Genomic DNA, 13,954 nt, shown 5'->3' on the forward strand with positions numbered 1-13,954 from the left:
TTAGGAGGTTTCATACGATATTTAACAATACTCCACCTTTTGACCACAAAAAGAAGCCAACTGTGAAAGTGAATTGGCCTTTGTTTCAATGTTCTGAATGACGTTACTTGTTCAGAAACAACCAGGATTTTTCAGGATCGCCAATTTCGAGAAACCTCTCAAATTGCCCTAGTGAAGAGAGTTGATAAGCAAGGAGGGAATTAACAATGCACGGATATTCAATACCTTCGAACTTCTTGCCTCTCCATTAGCTCTGTGGAAGAAAGGCCTCTTGTTGCAGTTTCCAGTCACTGCAGTAATGCAGATTAAGCTCTGAAAGTTGTCCGAGCACAATGTGCTGTTGCGAACGGTTGCACAGGCTTCTGAATTTGTTGTGCAGCTTTTCTACACTTCTAGCTGGCGTCCAGCTACAATCCGCGGCTTCGGTGTCCTTGATGAGACCAAGGCTTTCGGGACATCCAGCCGAGCGTCCATTCAGGACACTATACTGTAAGGCGTTCTTTAAGCGAATCCAGCTAGCCAGAATAGAGCTGTGCACGGCTTCGGGTCGACCCGAAAGCCCATACCCGGCCCAGCCCGCGCGCCAGACTCGGGCCGGACTTGGGCCACTAGGAAGCCCTTTCGCTCATGCTCCGGCCGGGTCCGGGTCAAGGTATATTTATTTCGGGCCAGGCCGGGCCAGACATCCCGATCCCGAATACATGCAACATCTGCGAAAGCGCAAATACGGACATGTAGTGCGATAAGCGTCTTGAATGCGCAGCATTTTCCCGCGTCATCCCCACGTGAGAGCTGAGTTCTACGATGCGAAGTGAGCCTTGCTTTTTAGGTTGTTTAGCTATGTTCTTCGTAGGTACGCATTCTTTTCCTCTATTGTTGGACAACCCCGACGAACCGGTAGAGTGATACGAAGAAACAAATAGCCACACGTGCCTTCCTAGGCCTCAATAGCACGCCGCGTGGTGACACCACAGATGTCCCTGGTGTCTCTGACGTGTCTACATGTCACTGTCGTCGCGGGAATCCACCACAAATTAGATTTCGCGAGTGTGTACACGGCGAACGAGATGCCGCGATATCTGCGCCAACACGTCGATCCGAAGCACCAGTAAAACGAGAACAGGGGGTTTGCGTGTGTGGAGGAATGGACCTAACTGGTAGTAGGTAGTAGCTTCGGCAAGCATCGTCCCAAAGAAAACAGAAAGAGAGAGAATCGCGCCTTACAGCCGCAGAGATGCCGATGCCACAGCAGTGCTCGAAGTGGCTTGTTCGTGTTGGCCATATGGGTCTCAATCTTATTACTTTAGCTGTGCGGTCGTCTGGAGGGAGTTGTGGAGTGACAGCCGCTCTGCAGCTCCAAATCTTAGCTCTTGTTTTAGCCCTACTTCAGTCCCCCGCCTCGTTCCATTGAGCCTTCGCGCTGTTTGATTTCTTATGCAGTGCGCTTGAACATAAGCGTGCATCCGAATAGTGAAAACTGTCTGTTTTTTTTTTTTTTTATTGCAGAGGACTCTGCCTGGATTCTTTGGCCGGAACCTCGCTCATTTATTTTTGTGCTTTCATTACCAACCTTAAAGCCCATTTTTACGGCAAATCAGTAAAGCATCGATGATACCAATAGTTTGTCAATATAATAATGTTCAGTACACCGCGCCTGGCATCCCTGAGAATATTGTAATTTAGTAGTAATTAGGTAGGAGTGCATCCTTACAGCGACGCGAAAGTTTGCCCACAGATAACACATAACTCACATCGTCTAGGGATGCGAAAATGGCAGCGTAAATCAGCTTAGAGCTGTTTTTGCTTTAAGGATTTTGATTTATTTATGTTTTATCATATTTTACTGCAAGGATAAAAGAGATTTTAACGCCGAAATGTGCGTCTAGTTGGGGTATAATACTTGCATTAGGTGTCTTTGATGGCGTTGTTTGTTTTTCTATAGCGGCGAAAGCGCGTGACTGGAATAAACCCCGCAGATTTTTTTCGTGGCATCTGAATTTGAACACAGAAATTTTTAGCATTGCACGTATCGCTTAGAGCATGCTGCCAGTGCACATGCGTAGTCGAGTCTGATCACATTTGATGACAGTTGTCGGCCGGCGGCACGTATGCTTGTCAATTAGATACTCTCATATGCTTTCACTAGCGACGGGCATTTCCCTGTAAATGGTGGAGCCGATACGCCCTATAGGAAACAAGAAGTGTGTAATACCGAGTGTTAACGTAATGTATGAGACCAGCGTTGATTCTGCTATTTTTTGTCACTACTCGTTCAAAATATTGTCTGGTGTCTGGATACATAATCTGCCCACTTTCTCTGTTATCCACGGTCACACACCTAGGCTGGGATATTGTGGGCAGATTTTAAGATTCTACGTACTGGCCTTGACCTCTTAGCATGTGTTTACAGCCTCAATAATGGGCCTCCAATTTTTTTTTTCCCGGAGCATTATGTACGAGTTCTCCGAAGGGCAATAACAATTATTGCCCCGCCGTGGTGGTGCAGTGATAAGACGCCCGGCTACTGTGCCGGGCTACACGGGTTCGAACCCGACCTCGGCGGCTGCGTTTCGATGGAGGCGAAACTAGGTAGCGTCCGTGTGCTGTGCGATGTCAGCGCACGTTGAAGATCCCCAGGTAGTCAAAATTGCTACGTAGCCCTCCACTACGGCTCCTCTTTATCTCTTTACACTTTAACTCCCACTTCCTCCCTTCCCTTAAGGCGCGGGTCTGGTGTCCACAGTAAAGAAGTGTGACAGATACTGCGCTTATCTCTCCCTATGAACAAATGTATTATTATTAATAAAGATTAAGTGGTCACTATGCCAGAAATCGTGATATCGGAGCAATAGCTAGGCGAAGTGACCAAGGACGCTTGGTCCACAGAAGAGGCACGTTTTCTTTCGTGCTGGGAGGCAGGGGGAGAGAGTGCGGCAAAATGAGCATAACCGACAGACGGGGCGCGCATACTAGAGGTGATGAAGACCAAGAGCATGCAGCCGACTTGGAATGCCAAGACTTGAGTATAGAAGATAAAAAATTGCCGGATCAAAGAAGAGCTAAATAGCCTGTTACCAGCATGACGTTAAGGGGAGGGTAAGGTTCCTATGAGCAACAAGATCTTGAACAACGGATCGAGAAGAAAGAGTTAGGACAACAACTTTCAGGTCCACAGTGAGCAAGTGGGTGTGAAGGTGCTTTCATCCTCGCACAGAGAATGGCAGTGGAACCGATGCGAGGAGAGAAGAGGAAGAGGGGAAAAGAGAAACTAAGTTCGATGGGCGCCCATATATTGTCTTATGACCGGTGATGAGGTGTGATCTACGCTGTAGTGTCTCGGCGAGGCAATCTGGACGGGCGCTCCCCTCCGCTCGCTACAATGTATCACTTAAGTGCTCATTACTATCCGCAGCCCGAGGTTAAAAGGTGCACCACCCCTCCTCCGTATCCCCTTTATCTCTGTTCCGCTTTTCCGTTCTTCTTCAGATGTTCTTTCTGAATGGCGCGTGGGACTGTTCATCAAAAGGGTCGTTAACACTCGCCGGAGAAGATTGCTTCTATTTTTGATATAGGTTCCATCGGAGCTAGACATCGTAAGGCATGCTCCTAAGGCCGGGCAGCGAAGAACGCACGTGTTAGATCTCGACTTTTTCTTTCATACGCTTGGTAAACTAGACGCATAGTTGAGACGTTACACTTCTTTCTAGTTTGAAGGAAGAAAATGTTTTTGCTGCGGCTTGGAAGCAGCGTTTAAAAATAATTTGGCGATTATTGATGTATGTCGATTTCGAAAAATACGCAAAACCTAAAATAAGCACAGTTCGCAACGTGTAGATCTACCATATATATTTGGCGTATAGGTTACATTCTGTTACCCTCGTTTTTTTGTGCTTATACTATACAAGGCATAGTCCCATCTGCGACAGATATTACTAAGCCCCGCCGGGGTGGCGCAGTGGTTACGGCACTCGACTACTGTTCCCAAGGACGCGGGATCGAATCCCGGCCTCTGCGGCCGCCTTTCAATGAAGGCGAAAAGCAAGGCGCCCGTGTGCTGTGGGATGCCAGTGCACGTTAAAGAACCCCAGGTGGTCTAAATTTCTGGAGTCCTCCACTTCGGCGTCTCTCATAGCCTTAATTGCTTTGGGACGTTAAACCCTACAAACCGAACTAAACCAAACCAGCTTCTAGACGATCCCATTGAGCTCTTGTCAACTGCTCAATTGTGCTTTATAAATGAGGCATGGCTGCAGAACCGCTGTCATCAACTGCCGTGCGATGTGGGAGCCAGCGCCACCGGATTTAAGAGCAATACGTCTTATTAGGCCCATGGTCAGCATCACCTGCTTTTTAGCCTGAGAAAGTCAGGTGATTCACGTTCCTGACTGATCAATCGATAAACCCAATTTTTTTTTATGTCTCACTTTCGTGAAGGGGGATTCCAGATAGTTGGAGAGAGATCAGCGTCTCGACGAGGTTACGGCTACCCCAGCTGTTGGCGACCGACGTGAACATAGTTTTGCTCATGGAAAACTCTAGGCCGACAGATTTAACATAGTTGCCAGTAATATACAAGGCTGATTGCAAGGCTGCCGCTTGAGTAAACCGGTCTTGGTGTGTACTCCACACCGTAATATCATCAGTGTAGAGCAAAACGTTGACCTGAGTGGCATTATGTAAGCGCCATGCAAGGGGAATGAAGGCAATGTTAAACAGCTTTAGTGACAGTACTGAGGCCTGGGGTACACCGCTAATAGGGACAATTGATCCGATGGAATCGCCGATAAGCCGTATTGCATATCTTCTGTTTTTAAGGAAGGATTTTACGAAACTGCGTACTCGAAGAGGGAAATTCAGCTTGTCAGCACAATTCAAAATGGCATCGTGGGTAAGGTTATCATACGCCTTTTCGACATCTATCGCGAAAATGGCACGCACATAAACTATTGATGCATTCGTTATGTATGAACAAAAGAAAGCAACTGGTATGGTGAATAATTTTTTTTATACAATGCACGCCACAATTTTTGTCTGTAAAGCGGGCACCACTGCACTCGCATCATCTGTGCAACAAAACTAACTTTACAATCTACACATAATAGTAATAATGGGTTCACAGGAAGGGAAAGGCGCGATATCTGTCACACTTGCTCCTTGTACACCTGATACACGCCGTAAGGAAAAGGAGGAAGATGGGAGTGAAAGTGTAAAGAAAGAAAGGGGAGCCGTAGTGGAGATCTACTGAGTAATTTCGACCACTTGGGGATCTTTAACGGGCGCTGACATCGCACAGCACACAGACACCACTTCGTTTCGATGGGGGCTAAACGAAGTGGCGTCTGTGTGCTGTGCGATGTCAGCGCACGTTAGAGATCCTCAGGTGGTCGAAATTACTCAGTAGAACTCCACTACGGCTCCCCTTTCTTTCTTTCCGCTTTCACTCCCACCTTCCTCCTTTTCCTTACGGCGTGTATCAGGTGTACACAGAGCAAGCCCCGCCGGGGTGGTGCAGTGGTAAGACGCCCGACTACTGTGCCGAAGTACCTGGGTTCGAACCCGACCTCGGCGGCTGCGTTTCGATGGAGGCGAAACGAAGTGGCGTCCCTGCGCTGTGCGATGTCAGCGCACGTTAAAGATCCCCAGGTGGTCGAAATTACTCCGTAGCCCTCCACTACGGCTCCTCTTTCTCTCTTTCCACTTTCACTCCCACCTTCCTCCCTTCCCTTACGGTGTGGTTGCGGTGTCCACAGAAAACAAGTGAGACAGTTACCGTGCCTTTCCTTTCCTATAAATAAATAAATCAGTACACAGAGCAAGTGTCACAGATACCGCGCCTTTCCCTTCCTGTGAACCCAATATTATCATGATGTGGAGATTGTAAAGTTAGTTTTGTCGCACAGATGATGCAGTGCAGTGGTGCCCGCATTACAGACAAAAAATTGTGGCGTGCATTGTAGAAGGAAAATTATTCACCATACCAGTTGCTTTCTTTTGTTCGTGCATAACGAATGCATCAATAATTTATGCTTCAAAGCTATTGATTTGAAGTGCGAACTCCAACAAGTGCCATAAAAAATTGTGATGACACTTAAGCGCCACATTTAGAAGCATGACGTATCAGCGTTAATATCTCCCATCTGCCGGCTATCCTTTTAGTTCTGCAGTCGTGAAATATGCCCTTTTATATTCGGGTAATCCCTAATACTCTAGTATCTCGCTCATACTCATTAGCATACAGTCGTTAGACGCCATATAACGTGAAAGCCCGAACGCACCAGGTATAAGCAAGCCATGCGAACGTGCTCCCATCGTGCTTCCATCTCAATCGCGAAACCCGAGTAGACAACGCCTGCTCGGCCATGTTCTGTGGTCTCGACAATAATAAATCCGACCACAAGTCAGTTCATGGCCATTTCACGTGCCAACTACCGCCTGCCATAGTCATGCAGTTGATTTTTTTGCCTACAAAGCTGATGCAAGATTTTTTGGCGAATGACGCCTGAAAGCGTGTACGGTAAATTATGCCCATGAATAGGTGTATAATAATAAACAAAAATTTGATTGATTACTAAACGTGGTGATGCGGAATTTATGCGCCGCTATTTGTGTCCACTGAGATGCGCTATATTTCTGTAAACAATCTTAGAGAGAAGTGAAAATGTGTGCCGCTACAGAGAACACTTTGTACTCCACACATACTAGTTATTCAAGTTGCACTCGTTTCCCAGCACTTAACTTTGATGAAGGAAGCCTTGTGTTGAAAGAAGTGGGTTAAGACATATTCCATTTTGGGCACCAATGACTAGTTCGGAAAGGTGAGGTCTATACAATTGTCTCGCAGGTCATCTGCTGCAGTGGGAAGACCTAACGAGGCAAAAAAAAAAAAAAAAACAGGTTTTTCGCTTATGAGTGGCATATAGTTAGTTCTTCTTTTTCCTCACATATAAATTGAAGTCCGTTGCTAAATTTAGTGTGGGTTTATGGGTGGTTAATAGTGGCGCTGGAAATGTACGACGCATTTGGTGAACGGTAATGTTCCGTACGACCATGGAAGCTTGCCTACGGTCCAGCGGAATTTTGGGCCGCATTGGTGGCCACCCGGCGAAGCATATCCTGGGTGCACTTAGATTTCATCCGTGGATGTAGAACACAACACAATTAAGCGGTCATTTGGTATCCGAACGATGCTAGACTGTCCCAGACGTTTGTGGTCTAGATGATCTCGAGGGGCTTAGAGAAGCTTACCAGAACCTTCTCTCTCAAGCTGTCCAATGTTAAGTGCCCTACCAATATTTTGAAATGACAGCTACTTTCTCCTCACTCAGCCCTAGAGTAGTATACGCGGATACGGAAACATTTAGGAACAAATTCTCATTTGTTTTCCACATCGAAACAAAATACCTATGCTGCAATGGTCGTGCAGTATAAAAGCATACTGCATGAGCCATCGAAAACTTATTTCCCCCCAATTCGAAGAACCTCTACAACAAATAACAGGACAAACTGGTTTCAGTCACGTGTTTATATTAGGCTAGGTACGGAAAAATCTAAAAAACAGCACGCGTGTGTTACGACAAGCAGGATGTGACCTTTGTACTGCCTTCAACTGAGCATGTCGGTTTTGGTTCGACAAACACTCAGGAAGAGGCTCTGAACAGAAATCTAACACTCTTAACTGGCTCATTTAGCGTGTGCAGTCGTCATCAATATGCAAATCAGCGCATTGGTAACGATAAGTAATTTGTTCGCGTCATGGCCAGACAAAATATTTACTTTTACCCTGTGCAGCTATTAGCCCCTAAGATTGAAATCAAGTGCACCGGTTGACACGTAGATATTCCAAATGGCGCAGACAGATGACGAGAATTGTTTTTTCGTAAACAGTGCAATCTAGGTATCTTTTTACTGCTGCTCTACCTCTACCGCGCCCTGAAGAAATGTGTAAATAAACAAGGGCAAATCGAGAAAGGGAAGGTGAATGAGAAAGAGAATGAGAAAATTGTTTATCTGCTTGTGAAGCATTGCAGACTGAAAGTTCACTCTTGCGTGATAGAGTGCCTATCTATCTGACTGGATGCTTGAATAAGTGCAGTCCTTTTCAGACTTGTTCTTCGAGGTCTCCTCCTGACGAACTGAAAGTGAAAAGACAGGAAAAAAAAAAGGATACTGAATATCGCCAGATTGTACACAGTTTCAGCTAATATCTCCTTATGTTAAAAAAAAATATATAGAGAGCGGATACAGTGTGAAACCCGATTTTATTATAGTTAGCGTTGGTTTACATTAGACAATGTTTAAAATCATGCTCTAAGTATTAAGGCGAAATGCTTTCTTGGCTCTTAATGCAAATCTCGTGTAAGTGAGATTTGTTCGCTTCATCTGTCCACGAGATCTTTCCGCCAAATTCTTCGAGATGCGTTCTCATTGACTAGTACAGTTCCTGCCGTCTCTATGGCAACATAAGGGGCGCGACGACAAGCGCTGCCATACCACGAGTCCGCACTTGCAGCACTGCAGCGAACGCGCACCAAGGAACACCACACGTTAGCAGCGACTGTGCACCTTTGCAGGAGCACTTTGCAGGAGCACTTTGCCAAGGAAAGGAAATTTCCCCAGTGAGGCACGAGCCCTGGCCCGGCTCGCAAAATATATAAAAGGGGCTCGCGATGTACCGTGTGCGGCAGTAAGGCTCAGTTTTGTATTTCTCTAGCGAGATTCTGCAGTGCTCATAAGGTGTTTCGCCTCGCAAAGCTTGACAGCCGGAGGTATCTTCGTACTTGCACAGTACTGCAATGATACTTAGGATTAAACACCTTCCTAAAACGCACTCTGTGATTTTAGTCCTAACTTGGCACATGTTGTTTTTCTTGCACTGAGACCAAAGTCAGTCCAACAGCTATACTATTTTTTTAAAGTATCGAAACCTATTTCTCCTCTTCAGACGTGGTTGAGACGATCTGCTTAATTAGACACATACCGGTTTAGTTCAATGCTGGCCTCAAAACGAAGACACCATATATGGCTATGCTTAAAGGAAAGAATGAAAAAGTGCCTCTACCGCACTACTTTTCGATTTTCTTGAGGGCCGCTATTATTATGAAAAAAAAAAAAGAAACTGCGAGAACAACCACTTGCCTCTGCGTAATACATATATCCCATGAACACAACTTATTCGACTGAATACAGTTTCGCACCTGCATACCATAATATTTTGCTATAAACAAGACATCGTTGTTGGAATGACAAGAGAATTCTACGTATCCTTTTAGGCACCGCAAAACGTTGTTGATCGGAAAGTACTGTTCATGTGCTTCCATTGTGAAATAGGTCTCCCGAACTATATCAAGCGCATCGCCCTAAGGTCAATTGTTTGAGAAATTAAAGCATGGGTTTGCGGCTATGAATTCGTATCAGTGAAGGTAGTTTGAATCAAAGAAAACAGTCAAGCAGCGCACTTAAGCAACCGACGCCGCATGAAATTTTAGACACCTAATATGCCGAACTTGCTTTTACCTAATAAATTGGCATCTCACATCACGCAATGCGTCGGGAATTTCTTGCTTCATTTATTTTTCAAACACTGCATGTTTTATGACGAGCAAACTATAGATCTGCCTAAAAGAAATTAAAACCAAACCTGGGAACAGTGAAGTGTAGCGACAATTGGTCTTTTTAGTATTGTGGATGATATTTAGAAATATTTCCTCGATTTAATTTGCGAATAAGAGTACAATGAGTAGGACTTCTAGGAAAGCTGCGATTTTACTTGATTTTACACGTACATTGGCAGATAAGCACATAAGCTAATAGGTGCAAGGGTCTAGAAACTGAAAAGCAGCGTTTGCCTAAGAAGACGCTCACCTTAAGCCTATTTGTACTGTTATTATAATTATTGTAAATCAAAGGAAAGTTCTTCAGAAAGCTTCGCAATAATGGAACTTTTCATGCAACACATATATTTCTATTTTGTTCATTATTATAAATATCAGGTGCACAAAAGAAGGTTGCGGCTTTAATTTATTGTCATTTACCCTTGCGCTTCAGTAACCTGCATTGCGGGCTGCAAATAAAGCTTTTAGAGACGAAGCCGATACGTATTCTATATCGTCTTTACGTGCCATCCAGATGTTCGATAATAAGTTTATTTTTTTTTTTGTGTTACCCTCCTCCCTACCTCTACGTTGCACAATAACGGGCAGAAATTGCTTTCACCTTCCATCCCCATTATTCCTCTCTCCCTCCTTCCTTCGTCACAGAGCATTGGCGAACAAAGAAAGCAGGAGAAGTTGCCGAGACAAATCTATCGGATGGATGCACTTGGGCCACAGCTGCCAGGAGCTGCTTCGCACCGAGGTCAGAGTCTTTGCAATCCTCTCCAATCTAATCGATCTCTGTGACTAGCTGAAGTGCACTATGCCTAGGCCGTTACGTCCTCAACTTCCACATCCTCCTCCTCATGTTTCCTCTACCTTCCCTCTCCCCTTGTGACTTCGATCCTTCTGTGTTGATATGCTCATCGGCTTGGTCCCGTTCGATTCGATGTTTGAAGGAACGCGCTTCTATTGACTAAGCCCGCCCCAATTGCAATTGCTCCGTCGGCAGGCCTCCCCGGTCACCATTGATTGGATTGCAGGCACTCAGCGGTTCCCATCGTAGACCCTTTGGATAAGGCTGATAAATTAACTATCACGCGTCGGCTTGCTTACTCAACGAAAGACTGTTATGTGTACAAACAACACATGCTGTACGCAAGAGAATTATTTGGATTAGCAGTATTCAGTGCCAAAATGAACGCTCGCGTTTGAGCCTATAGTTCTAAACGAAGAATGTAAGTGGACAAATTTTGATAGAGGCCTTCCAAGTTTAGACTTTGACAAATGTTGTTCTCCCGAAGTTACCAAAGAAATGTAGGCTTGACACCACGCGAAGAAAAAAAAAAGAATTTATTCTTAGTTTCCCCAAGGAAGGCAGTGTTTTTTGTCTTTTCCAATCTTACAGCGACTGGTTTTGTTTCCGTTCCTATGGCTCTAATTTACTAGTGAAACCTTTCTTTAATCTTAGAAGACGCTTACTATTGCAAGTATTATGAGAGCACTTAAGAAATGCCTCGGCGGGTATATAAAATTGTCTCTCGTATTGTATATGCCCAGAGATCAAATATCACTTTTCACCTGAATGTCAGCTCAGACATGCATTAAAGTTATTCTGAGGCTAGTAGGATGGCTGCATGCAGTGATCACCTTCACTGAATTTCCTAAAGATGCATATTTCATCCTTGTAGCCTACTCTGCAGCACGACGTGATTTTCAAACAGCTAAATTTAACGTACAATATATACTCAACGAGGACGCATTGCATATTAAGATTTACACTCTAATTCAATACAGCGGTAGTCCGGTAACCTGAGGTTCTGGACCGACACCTGTACTTTAGGCTGTCAACTGAGGGCACAGTGATCTTTTCCTAGACTCGGAAGTTAATCTTTTGAGAAACCGACTTCGGTTTCTTCCCAGCTGCAGGGATAGAAATGAATTTAGTGCGCGTTTTAAAGCATCAGCTCTGGTTAGCCTGTTCCTCGTATTCACAAAGTCTACAGCGCACCTGCCTCGATTGGTGGGAGGCATACTGCAAATAGGGCGATCTCCCACTCTATTTACATGAAAGAAGAAGGATATAGAAGAGATAAGGCGAGAGAAGAGATAAGGCGAGAGAAGAGATGAGTGGAGGCTTGGGCGTCTGCCTTGAATATGGAAGCTGAAATCCAGCGGCGGATAAGCACCGCCAAAAATGAGTAATGACGCCATCTGAGCCTCACGTTCAGTTTTCTTGAAGGCGTGCACTTGAGACAGGCTCCTCCAAAGCCTGCGACACCCTGTCAGGGCAAATCCCAGAATACCTCATCTTTCAAAGGCGCGGCTAGATCTACCTCCGGTAGCGGGGAGTTTCGAGTGCGTACGATAACCCCCCCTCCCCCCTCCCCCTTTATAGCTCACTTAAAGCGGTATTCACACGGGGAGCCTTTTGGGGAGGGGGTGCGGGGGCAACGCCGGCTGGCGTAACTCCCTCCCTTGCACCCGCATTCACACCAGCGAAGAAGTACGAGAGGGCTGTCACTATTGCCAGACGACAGAGGCTCGGCACGCGCCGGGGAGGGTGGTGTCTGCGCTGCAGGCCTCGCTTCTTCGCCGCAGCTGGGTTCAATGTGCATTGTTGGAATTTTGAAATCTGGTAGTTTGGATAGGGCGGAGAAGGCACGAGGAAGCCGGAGACAGGTTTACGATGAAGTAGCTAAAATATTTTATTTTGTATAAAATATCGCGTCAGTACTACTATGTCTCTAGATGAGGAGTGCAGTTACTTCCAAATGAAATGAAATCAAAGTATTCTATTTACTTTGCTCAATACTGCAGCCAACGACGAAGATTGAAAGGCTGCCAGCTGCAGCTTGAAAGACTCCCTGTAACTATTCTCCACACGGCGACAGGGGTTGAGCATTCGCGGAGGAAGCATGAGATTTCTAGTTTGTTCACAAAAAGCGAAGTATTAGAACAAAATAATATCATACCGCATATGTCAGCAGCATTTTACGAAAAATAGGCACCGAACTTGGCATGAAAAGAAAAAAACAAACCAAAAAACGTTCGATGAAACTTGTTGCAAAGAAAAAAGTTGAGTGCGAAACAAAAGACGCGAAAACGTCACGAACAACGTTACATCAAAAGGTGATGCATTACAGCTAATTATTTTGCATTATTTTCTATGGTCATGTTATGTTTCGCAAGAATGTTCAGTTGCTTCGGAAAGGTGCAGCACAATAATTACGTATTATTAATGGTGCAGCAGAGCCGAAAAAATTAAAAGTGGTGGTCTTGCATTGGATAAGCAGGCGTGTAATAAATTAAGTGGAGCATTTTAATCATACAGTCCGTGTTACCAAAAGAGCCGTTTTATACACGAGTAAAAGTATCAGACTACAAAATTACTGACTTGACGATGGTAAGAAATGAAGTATGCATCTGTATGCACATACTTCGGCATGTTAGCAATAATTTTAGCAATGACTTTTTGGGTGACAGATATTGTGACTAATATGTTTCGTTATCGCATTGCGGACGCGAAGGCTGTACGTGACAAATGGTTGAAGGAAAACGCTGCAGATTAAAATTTTAGTTGTTGTTGGAAGACACCTTGCGGTGACATTGAATTTCAACCGTTTATTTTAATTTGCTACGAACACTGTATACTAATTATTCGTCCACAACAGAGAGGTGGCGTACGACCGTCCACTTCGCTGTGATCTTCCTCACAAACATACTCGAGATTGCTTTGTTGTACTCCGCATTGCGACCGACATACCGACCGATATAGTGGTACTCTTCAGCCGTTGAAATTGAAAATAACGTTTATTGGTACGTCACAATAAGCTCTATAAGGAGCACCCTACCCACCACAACCAGCTACAACAACGCGCTTCCCGCAGAGCGCAACCCGCGAAGTGGCCAGGAGAGCCAAAAAAAAAAATAGAAGAGTTCAACACTGCGGAGCCGAATATTGAGTTCTATTTTGAGCTCTCTTCAAAATAGAATACAACGTGCGAAGGTGAAATTTTTACTTTAAAGTGCGTTCCACCAGCTGTGCATTTACACAGCTTGAGCTCGTGTGGGACATCGGTTTGACCAGTGCCGCATTTTTGATATTCGCCTCATGAGCAGTGCGGACGAGGGACAGTTTTACCCGCATACCTTTGCTCTGATTTTAATTTGTGGGAACCTGTCAGTAGGCAAGTTAGTTGTGTCTTCGGTTCTTAGTGCGCAAAAAAAAGTTAACACTGTGCATAGCCCTCAAAAAAAGACTTGTCATCCCATAACTAACTATGAAACACTGCCTTTGCAAGTTCGAATACTGCGTCGTATAAATGAAATAGCACGAGAAAAGCAACAGAACGAAAACTGCT

General features: G+C 45.0%; 1 long non-coding RNA gene across 1 annotated transcript in view; it reads right to left on the bottom strand.

Moving 5' to 3' along the window:
• Positions 1–8,058: 8,058 nt before the first annotated feature.
• The window catches only part of LOC146185297 (uncharacterized), a 601,519-nt gene continuing 595,623 nt past the window's right edge, over positions 8,059–13,954 (bottom strand). Inside the window, exon 5 of the long non-coding RNA XR_014708281.1 lies at positions 8,059–8,132. This is a non-coding gene — a long non-coding RNA (uncharacterized LOC146185297). The remainder of the gene's footprint in view (positions 8,133–13,954) is intronic.

The sequence above is a fragment of the Amblyomma maculatum genome, chromosome 6 (assembly GCF_055883805.1).
Source record: "Amblyomma maculatum isolate TAMU_Amacu chromosome 6, ASM5588380v1, whole genome shotgun sequence".
Classification (NCBI taxonomy): Eukaryota; Metazoa; Arthropoda; class Arachnida; order Ixodida; family Ixodidae; genus Amblyomma; species Amblyomma maculatum.